Raw genomic sequence first — 10258 nt, 5'->3', positions numbered from 1 at the left:
GGAGTAATTTCTCTTGCATGGCCAGCACTAAGATCAATATATATAAGCCCAGATTTACCCCAGTGACTCTTCCTACACCATGAGTATTTCCCACATTACCTCTATGTCTTGCTCTGGATTTATGCCTGATGTCTCTTTTAAAATTGTATTATCCAGATTTTCTATTATTTAGACATTGTAGTACCCCATTAATATTAAAGACTTCATTGTATCACAAAGCTTTTTGCTGTTTAACACAGAAAAAACTGATTCCCTCTATGACTGTTCAAAGCTATACTGGTTTAGCAGGGACTTCAGTCCACACATTGAATGGGATTCTAGCTGGAAGATATAAGGCATTTTAGTACTAATGTCTTATAGTTTCACCTATATAAGATCACCCACTTTGCACAGGCTAATTTAGTATAAAGGAAAGGAAACAGGGAGCAAGAGAGTTGGAGAGAAAAATGCCCAAGTCTCTGCAGTACCCAGGTAAAACAAGCCCAAAATTCTAACTCCAGGCCCTGCTCCAACATATATTTAATCATTTTATGCAAAATGTGAAAGATGGCACAGGAAAGATTTAGAGGGCTTCCAGCCCAGAAAATTCTGGCACTTTCCTGGAATGTGGTAAATACAGGGCAATGAAGGGCTTTGAAGTCAGGTCTCCTGTCTCCCAGGGGCATGCTTCAATTACAAGGCTCCTGAGGAAAAGTAGAACTACTCATCCTTAGCCTGGTCACCCTGTAGAGAGGGGGGAGAGTGAAAAGAGGCTGAGTGTGCTCTGCAGCTATGCTTCAGAGCAGCTGGAGAACAAGGTGTGTGTTCTCCTGCCTCTCTCATGAATCCTGATGGCACTTTGGTGGGAGGCAAAAATCCTCATAGTGCAGGTTCATGTGCTCAGCAAAAATGTTTAGGGAAACTAAAGATTTTGCCTGTGGAAACTGATGTACATGGATGCAACAGATAATATTTGGGTTTCAGACAGAGGTTTTATCATTTGGAGGAAATAGCCTTCCATACACTCACTGTGGATGGGAAATATTAATAAACCATGATAAAAACTGTGTCCTGTTGTTTGGGGCATATTCAGGTAATTCAACTGCTGCTTACTTTCAATTTGTTCCCCAAAATGGATCTGCTGAAATCTTCACGCTAATTAATTTTTAGACAGAGGAAGGCCTTTTCACAAAATGGGAACCTTCCTGAAAAATCTTTGGCATTGGTTTTCCCACACGCACACATTTGAAAATACTTAATTTTAAATTTCAGATTCAATACTCAGCTTTCTGTTATCATGCTTTGTGCTTCAATCTGATGTATTTTCTAAGCTGCTTTTTCAAAATTCAGTAACTTCTTGGAAAATTGCAGTTTTAAAGGGGAAAAGGCATTGAAACTTGCATGGAAAGTTTATTTCCTACACTCAACAGCTGACTGTGAAAATGTAAGGGGTGATAATAAGAAGATATTTTAATTTATTTTTTTTAATAACATATACTTTTTGCACTGTGAAGTTCAGCTGCTTTGGAAATTTATTATAATTTAATAAAAGTATTTCTATTTCTTCCCATCATTCACAAATAAAAGATTGGACTTTGTTTTTTGCTTCCAGTAGGAATAAAAAAATGCAGTTATGTCATGTCTAAAATCTATTCAGACAGGTTAGGTACAAATGTAATGAACTGAAGACAGGCAATAAAAGAACACATCCCTGGTATGTGCACTTCAAAAGATAACTGATAAAGCAATCTATTGTGGTTTAATCCAAGCCAGTATCTCAGAACTACTTAGCAGCTCATTCACCCCCTCTCTTCTTCCACCAATCTTCCATTCCTAGCAGGATGGAAGAGAATGGAAAGAACCTAAATCCCATGAGTCGAAATAAGAACAGTCCAGTAACTAAAGTATAATAAAAAACTGCTACCACTACCACTAATAATTATAAAAATAAGGGAAATAACAAGGGGAAATAAATAAAACTAAAAAGGGAAGGGGAAAAAAAAATAAACACAAGTGATGTACAATACAATTGCTCACCCCCTGCCAACTGATACCCACCCTACCCTAAACGGTGATCTGGGCCTTCTAGGTAACTCCCCCCAGTTTATATAATGGGCATGACATGCTGTGGTATGGAACACCCTTTTGACTAGTTTGGGTCAGGTGTCTTGTCTCTGCTTTCTCCCAGCTTCCTGTACCCCTTCTTACTGGCAAAGCATGAGAGACTGAAAATTCCTTGATCAGGGTAAGCATTTCTTAGCTATAACTAAAGCATTGGTGTTATCAGCACTGTTCTCAGGCTGAAGCTGAAAACACAGCCCTGGCCAGCTACTAGGAAGGAGAAAAATGACTGCTGCTGCTGAACCCAGGACAAAATTCTACTTCAGATCTTTAAGGAGAAGTACATATGCTTTCTATTAAACAATTCTTCTAAGTTACTTCTCAGAAGACTCTTCCCATTATAATTTTAACCTATTCTGGGTGCCAAAGAGGAAAACAACAAGGAACTCTGAACTAGAGAACAACAGAAGTCATGCACCTCTTGTCTCCCTGACAAACTCTTGCAAAACTGGCTGCAGGAGATTTATTAGGAAAAACCCCACATTTCTCTTATTAAAAATTTAAAAAGAAAAGATCCTGCTATGTAATTTTGAAGTTCCCGGTGGTATATTCAATGCATTTGCTGTTTGTCTTCCTAACACACATTATATATGCTTATAAGTGAGACGAGGACAGACTGGAAACAAAAATGTGTATTTCTACACTGTGAGCTGATTACCTTGCACCCTTGATCTTACAGCTGTTGTAACTCCAAATTCCCTTGGAGTCTTCATGTATTATCGTGGTACCCCCCGCCAGCCTTAATGGGTAGGGGGACAGGAATGTTTCAATAGACAATCTCAGGCAAATCCCTTCTTTGCCAATGCAGCATTTCTTAAATCATGGTTTGTGTCTAAGAAAAATGCCTCCAAGTTCCCATTCTGAGGGCCTCAGGTCTTCTTTTTTTGTGGTCTAGATATGCAATGAGAATTAATTAGCCTGTTCTACATCTGGATCAAGTCTCGATTCTGTTGCTAAACATAAGCAACCATCATCAATGGAGTACTCAAAGGTATTGGAAACATTTATTTCAAGCAGGTATGGAGCGAAACCCATGGCAGATATACATCCTTCTGGAGCAGCACCTGAAGGTGAAGTAGATAAAAGTGAAGTTTTGCTTTGTCCTGGCAAACTGTTTAGTTTCACTGCGTGTTTTCACTGCTTTGTATAATCATAGGAATCATTCATAAACAGTTGCTAATCTGAATGTTAAGACTAGAGCTGTACAAATGTAGAGAAATCAGGCATTATGCAGTGTATTCTGGTTATATATAGTTGAACATAGATGTGTATGTGTATACATATGTATATACGTGTGTGTATGTGTTTATACATACATATACACACATGCACAGGAACAATTGCTGAAAGGAAGAACAATTCTGAGACTGTGGAAGTTGTCCTCAACCTGTTCTACCAAGACCAGAAATCCTATATACTCTTTTCAAAATGTGGGATAAAATAATTGAAATGAATGTAACATATGTTTACTGTCACATCTATATAAAAGTGAATGTATACAGCAAACTATTTTTCGCACCCAGCTATTTCCACACCTAGGAAAATCCTGATCCAACTGTAAAAAGTCATCTGAAGGAAGGCCATGGATGGGAAATGATTTGAACTATTTTAAACTGCACTGAAAATGTTTGAAGGATTTATTTGTAAATAAAAGTGGAAAAGCTTCAGCTTCATCCAATCTGTTTTCAGGCAGCCACCTTACAAGTGTGATTTTCTTAGGACCTTTGCCCAGGTTAGAGCCTTGAGAGACAGCTCACCCAAGATCTCCATTACCCCTCCAGGCACTTCGCTCTTTTATGTATTGAAGTAGCCTAGGACTGCTATACACTGCACTGACTGCTACATCTAAGCTGTGAAATCTGGATGCAGTGAATTTGGCCTGAGGAAACTTCAACAGTCATTTTCACCTTAGACATAAAGCCAGTCTTTGGACTGAGTCAGTTAAGAATTTGATGTTCAGCCCCTCCAAATGAAGGACTGTGGCTTGCCAATAATAGCCCAATATATTGCAAGATAATAATGTATTTTGAGAACTCTAGCAAACTCAATTGTACTAAAAGCCTTCAGCTTAAGCAAGGTTTTCCCTTAATTTCTTCTTCTATTTAATTTTCAGTCTGTGACAGTAACTACTTCATTTTGTGCTGATTGATTTCCTAAGAGCATACAGTAAGTCAGACGTTGCCATTTCAAAGATGCAAACAGTGAGGCAGAGCAGCCCTATGCCAAGTTGTCCTGGAAACATACATGAAATAAGATTTAATCAGCACAATGAGATAAGTACAAGGTCTGATTAATTTAGCTAAGATTTATTAACTTAACCATTGGTCTCCAAACTTGGAAACCTAGTAAGTACTCTAGGACTATACACAGGGATTTTAATAATTTTCCTATTTGAAAAAAAAAAACAAAAGCTACAAAAGTGCATTATTTCATCCTTTTTGGCTAATAATTGTAGTGCAGTTATGTGCAGTACCAACAGAATAAAAAGGGGAAAAAATCCTTCAAAAGGCAGAAAAGAGCTTAGAAAGTTGTCTATTTTTTCAAGCTTTAGCTCCATGCAAACTTGGACTCACCATTTGGAAACTCACTGAATTTGAAAAGTATTTACATGTCTGATTACCCAGTGAGATTTCAAGAACACTTTTCAATTTCTACTGATTTCTTGTAAAAATAACATTTTTGAGTATTTTATTGAATGCCTTCAAAATCCATACCTTAATTCTTGAAATATCAGTGCTTAACGTGGAAGCAGCTTCCTAACTTCCCATATATTTCTCATACATTTCTACTGCTTCTTGTTCCCCTGAAATGTGGGGGGGGAAAGAAACTGAAACTGGTTAAAGCACCAGATCACGCAGGAACTTTGTGTGTCCTCAGTGATAAAGTTTTGTATTCGCTTACCCTTTCTGCTAATTTACCTATTGCCTGCCGAAATAGCTCAGTTGGGAGAGCGTTAGACTGAAGATCTAAAGGTCCCTGGTTCGATCCCGGGTTTCGGCAGTATTACTTAACGCTGGTAGTGTCTGGGGCGTGGTTGGATAGAGCCCTCGGCGATAATAGCCCTGGCATGAGTCGCAGCCGTTTCAGGCGTTATTTTACTTATTATCATACCACTTCCAGGTCATTACTTCCAATCCTACAGAAAACAGAAAAGATGATGGCTATAATGGGGTACCAGAAAGATGCATCTATAAATGCTAACTATTTTGGGGACATGAGGTGCAAGAATTCATGCTAATGCCATGTTTCAAAACCTTTCTGCCAAATACTTTCTTCTATTTATACAGCCGCCTATTATAAATCTCTATTTATACATCAGTGAGCTGGATGGGCAATGACAAACTGTTAGGCACCAGCTCCACCGCTGTTAAAGCTTCAAGTTTGTTACAGTAAAGTGCTGCATACCTGAAATAATCACTGCATGTTAAAGCAGTAAAACACTTTTCACATCAGTAAAGAGCCTTTAGTTTGACAAATCACCACACAAGCCATATAAAACATTTCTATTCAGAGTTGATTTCAGTGATACAATAAAAATCCAGTTTTCCTGTCCTCAGAAAGAAGTCTTTTCACTCAGATAGTTAAGAAACTTGAGGGTTTGGAGGGACAAAACCAGTTTGCTGCCTTGATTAAATCTGTAAGCTAAAACATGGTTGACATGTACATTCAGGATGACAGCTTGCCCTCATTGTAAGCAGAGAAGGGTTAAAGCAGTTAACCACTGAAAGCATCTTGCACTTTCCCAGAAATCCTATGAAGAATGATCAGAAGAATGGACAAGTCCTCTGCAAATTTGACTAAAGTCAAGCAAAGGTTAGATTTACTACAACACAAGGAACAGTATCACTAGGGTCCTAGGAAGAAAGAACTTTATAATGCCAGTGAAAACAACGAACTGTCAGAATGCATCTACATTACACTCACCACAGTGAGAGCAACATGACAAAAATAACCAGCTCATATCTTTGCAAAAGGCTGCTTCTCAAATATGAAATTCAGGTTGCAGTATTTTGCCTTGCTTCTTGAAGATGTTTTGTAACATGCAATGTTCTGTCCACTATATCTGTTAACATTAGTAGACTGGTTATTACTGAAAGAGGGTATCTTCATAGTGACCTAGGCTGTCTTGGAACAAGCCATATCCAAGCCATCAAATATTCTGCTGGAAAAAAAAAGAGAGAAAAAAGAAATAATAAAGAAGATTTATTCAAGATTTTTAATAATGGACATTTTTTTACACATTTTAACTAGGTAAAAAAAAAATAAATCCAGGTTTGTACTGACAATTTCATTTTCCCATTTGAATACATGCAAATAACTTTCACTTAGAACAAAGAGACTGGGAGAGAGCTCTGAGCTGAGAATATAGCATAATGTGTAAGCTTCAATTTGATGTTGAGCAGTTCACTCAACAAGCAGTTCCATTTGTCTAGAATCCAACTTCAGCACCATCTTGATCAAATTCACATGTAATGAACCTGTCCCCTGGGTATATTACTGATTGCTGAGGGACTGATTAGGAAAGCAAACTTCTTACCTATTTTGTCACCAACATACTCTTGTGTACCTATTCAATTGCTCCTTAACAAGTTTATGTGACTGGCCCTAGAACATCAGAAAGAAGTGAAGTCAAAATTATGCTCTTTCCATTTTTATTTATTAGACTTCTGCTTTAGAAACAGACTGGAACTTTGCCAATCAGATGCAGAGCAAGCTTAGAGAAACCAAATAATACCTATGGCTGTAGTAGCATAATCTAAATATGTTCCAAGGATCACAATCTAAAGCTATTGGCAAATAATGAATATCACACATAAAAACCCTTTATAAGAGATGTATCTTTATTTAAAACTTCTTATATAAATAAAGTATTTCAGGAAAGTAACGTCAAATTGTTAACAGTGGTATGAAGCAGTCTCCATGTGTCATTTATTCCTGCTCCCATGTAAGAAAATGTTGACAGGGCTAAAATATTCTTGGCTTCTAAAAAAGAAACCATATTGGATCTTTCAGCTATTTCCTTTGGGAGAACATTAAAGTCAACCCTGAAACATTAGCCGGACATCTAAGGAAAAGGAATGGTAAAGGAGAAATCACAAAAGAAATTATGATAGTTGTGGGGGTCTTGAAAGTTAAATAAACATTTCATGATTTAGTTGGCTTAAAGACATTAGCTTTACTGTTGCCTGTAGCAGTATTATACTGCAGTCATCCTTTGTACAAGTGATATCAGGCTATCTATTTTGCTCTCTCCCAATTAAAAAGTTCATGTTTCTTTTCCATCAAGACTTGCTGATAATAAGAAAAAGGAAACATTTGAAACAGTTTTGGAAGGTAACTTCAAAGTTTTCTTTTTGGCTGATCACGTAAGTTTTTTCTCCCGTCAGTTCAGCCAACCCCACCTTTGTCAGATTTCAATGTATTTTTCAGCTATTCCTCTACTTCTTGGGCATTAGATTTTCTCTTCCCTCTGCTAGAAATCATCTTACCTATTAATTTAGGACTCCTCTTCCAGATTATCCCTTTTCCCAAACTATCGGCTTTCCTGTCAATTATTCCTAACCATGGTCATAGTGCTTCTACTCATCCGATAGCTCATCTTAGAAAACAGAAACATGCTATTTCCCTGAACTGGAGAATTTCTAGCAAAGATAAAATTCTAAATAAAGAGAAAATGCTGTATTTTTCATTACATCTTTCAACTGTGACAGAATGTTAAGCTTTTTTCATTCTTGGTCAGCAAATAGGTTTAAAAATAAATAAAATCACTCTTTTTCTTCTACAGGACAGATGCTTTAAAAAGATTGCTCCTTTTTTGTTTGTGGGGTTTTTTTTTAATTCAACCTTCAATTGTTGTTGGTCTGGATAAAGGCAAATTTTAAAATGTTCAGTTTTACTGTTCAGCAGAAGAAGCATTAAGTTAGATTGCTTTGCTCATGGGAAAGGAAAGTCATGCAGAAGCGGGTGGACTTGAGTAAGAAACATGGATGAAAGGGGATGCAGGCTTTCCGGCGGAGGGAGAAGCAGTTAGTACCAGACTTGGGAGGGATGAACATCAGCCACAGCTGTCACATGAAGTCTCCTGAACCCAGCTATAACGTTTTGGGACACATGCCTAATCAAAATAGACAGAGAAGCCATAGCTGTTCTCCAAACACCTAAGTATGCATCTTAGCTAGGCTCTGAGCTAAAGGACAGGCTTTTGGTCAGAGTACTTCTGTGACAAATGCAGCAGATGAGAAAGATCCCAGGTCACGGCTGTTTCAGATGATCTCTGGATGTATAGATCTTCATTTTCCAGAACCTTTTGATAGATACATCCTCTAATGTCCGGGGTAAAAAACTTAGTGATCCAGGAGCATCAGCCGGTGCTGGCCCCAAATTGTTACCTCAGATATCTTTTGATTTTCTATGGGCTAGTGGAAATCTAAAACTTCCAGACATCCAAACCAACCATCTGCCCAGGACCATCATCAGCAGTGTATTCCACGCCAGCTGGCTAAGCATAGCCTACACACCTCAGTCTATCTGTACTTTTCGTCCTGAGCAACATTTGTCATGTAATATGAAGAAACCAGCTTGACTTTTAAGGCTAGGTCTAGCCTCATCTAAGTAAACACTAGACTTTCCAATGACCTCAGTGGAATTTGGATATGGCCCTTCACCTTTTTCTGCCAAAACAGATGATGATTTTGAAAAGTCCTTTTTGTCTTTGCATATCTTTTTTTGCATTAAAACCTGCTACCTTATGTTTACACAGAATTGGGTGGCTTGCTGCTTCTCTTTCCACCCTTTTTGGTGTTGCTTTGCCAATATATTGAATCATTTAAGCAGGGACTTAGTATACTTAATTTTTTTCCCATTACTGACCTGAGCTCTTAAAAAACAGATGCCAGTCTTGATCCTCACCTCTGTGGAATTTCTACCTCATCTTGATAGTATAGAACTACTCCTGTTTCTGGACAAAACAGCTCAGTGACAAGGTCTCTACCAGCCTCAGACAGACTCTTCTTTGAGAAAAATAATGATTTAAAAAAAAAATAACTTCTCTTCCATGTTTTTGTTGAAAATGTACTGAAAACTTCCTGGGGCATCTGAGGCTAGCTTCCATGGCAACATAATATTTACAGGCTCAAATCATACAAAAGCTGTACATCGCTATGTGAGCTAAAAACAACGTTTAATTTCTTCAAGAAGGGAAGTCACAAGACACATGCTTTAACAGATATGAAACCAATAAAGGTGCAAGACTATACACATCTGTAACTTGATATTTCTGATATTACTCTGAATGAGAAAATATTGCCTGCCCTTTTCTTTCACCTCCCTCAAAAACCACTCTGAATGTAATGCTATGAAATATATTCATTTCACTTTTTAACGTAAGAGAAACAGGAATAATATTGGAACATTTGTTCATTCTTCTGAGATCTGTGCCACGACAACCCCATTTGAGGTTTACATTTTTCCTTTCTCTGCCTAGATACACCTATCTGACCCTGTTGGCACACATTTCTGAGCTCCATTGAAATAGCTGATCACTGTTCCACTACCAAAGATGTTTGAACATGTCACAGACCTCATAGAACATTCTTCAGAATGCTTGGAGGATGAGGAACCTGCATACACCTCTTCATCATGTTCCTTTTTCTCAGTCATGTCATCTATCCTTCTGCAGCTGATCAGTCCCTCATTAGATTAGCACCTCTTTAGTCACCCTCAGCTTTATATGAGGGGAAGAAAACAGCAACAGTCTCCTTTTTGCATCAAACAACATGAGATTCACTCCACAAAACATGACCTCCAACACTTCTGAGTGGTGACCTGATTCTTTCTTCAGAAGGGCTGCCTTTTGTGCAGTTTAGTTTTCTTCCTTGCTCTTATTTCATTCATCCAGTTTGGGGGAATGTGGAGAAATACAATTCTATAAATTGAATTAAGTAGTACAGGGTTCACAATTACTCTCTACACAATGTTGTCCTTTGGGTTTACAAGCATGCTGAAGAGCAGGTATGTCCCTAACTAAAGTCATCAACCACTGTTCCCTGACACACAGACATAAAAGATTACTTAGGTGAGTGCTCAGTCACGAATACATCCTTAGCCCCCAGTAAATGCAAAATGATTGCGTACGGTTTTTCTTATAGTCATGTGCTTC

At 37.9% G+C, this 10258-nt stretch overlaps 1 non-coding gene across 1 annotated transcript; it reads left to right on the top strand.

Annotated features, from left to right (window-relative positions):
- The first annotated feature begins 5027 nt into the window (after positions 1-5027).
- Positions 5028-5100, top strand: TRNAF-GAA (transfer RNA phenylalanine (anticodon GAA)). The gene has a single exon. It is a non-coding gene; the product is annotated as a tRNA-Phe (tRNA).
- Positions 5101-10258: the final 5158 nt, after the last annotated feature.

Source organism: Pezoporus flaviventris, unplaced genomic scaffold (genome assembly GCF_033815535.1).
Source record: "Pezoporus flaviventris isolate CSIRO_AGI_PZ_B2104156 unplaced genomic scaffold, CSIRO_AGI_Pfla_v1 ptg000045l, whole genome shotgun sequence".
Taxonomy (NCBI): Eukaryota; Metazoa; Chordata; class Aves; order Psittaciformes; family Psittacidae; genus Pezoporus; species Pezoporus flaviventris.
Note: the sequence above shows the minus strand (reverse complement) of the source record. Positions and strands in the feature narration are given on the sequence as shown.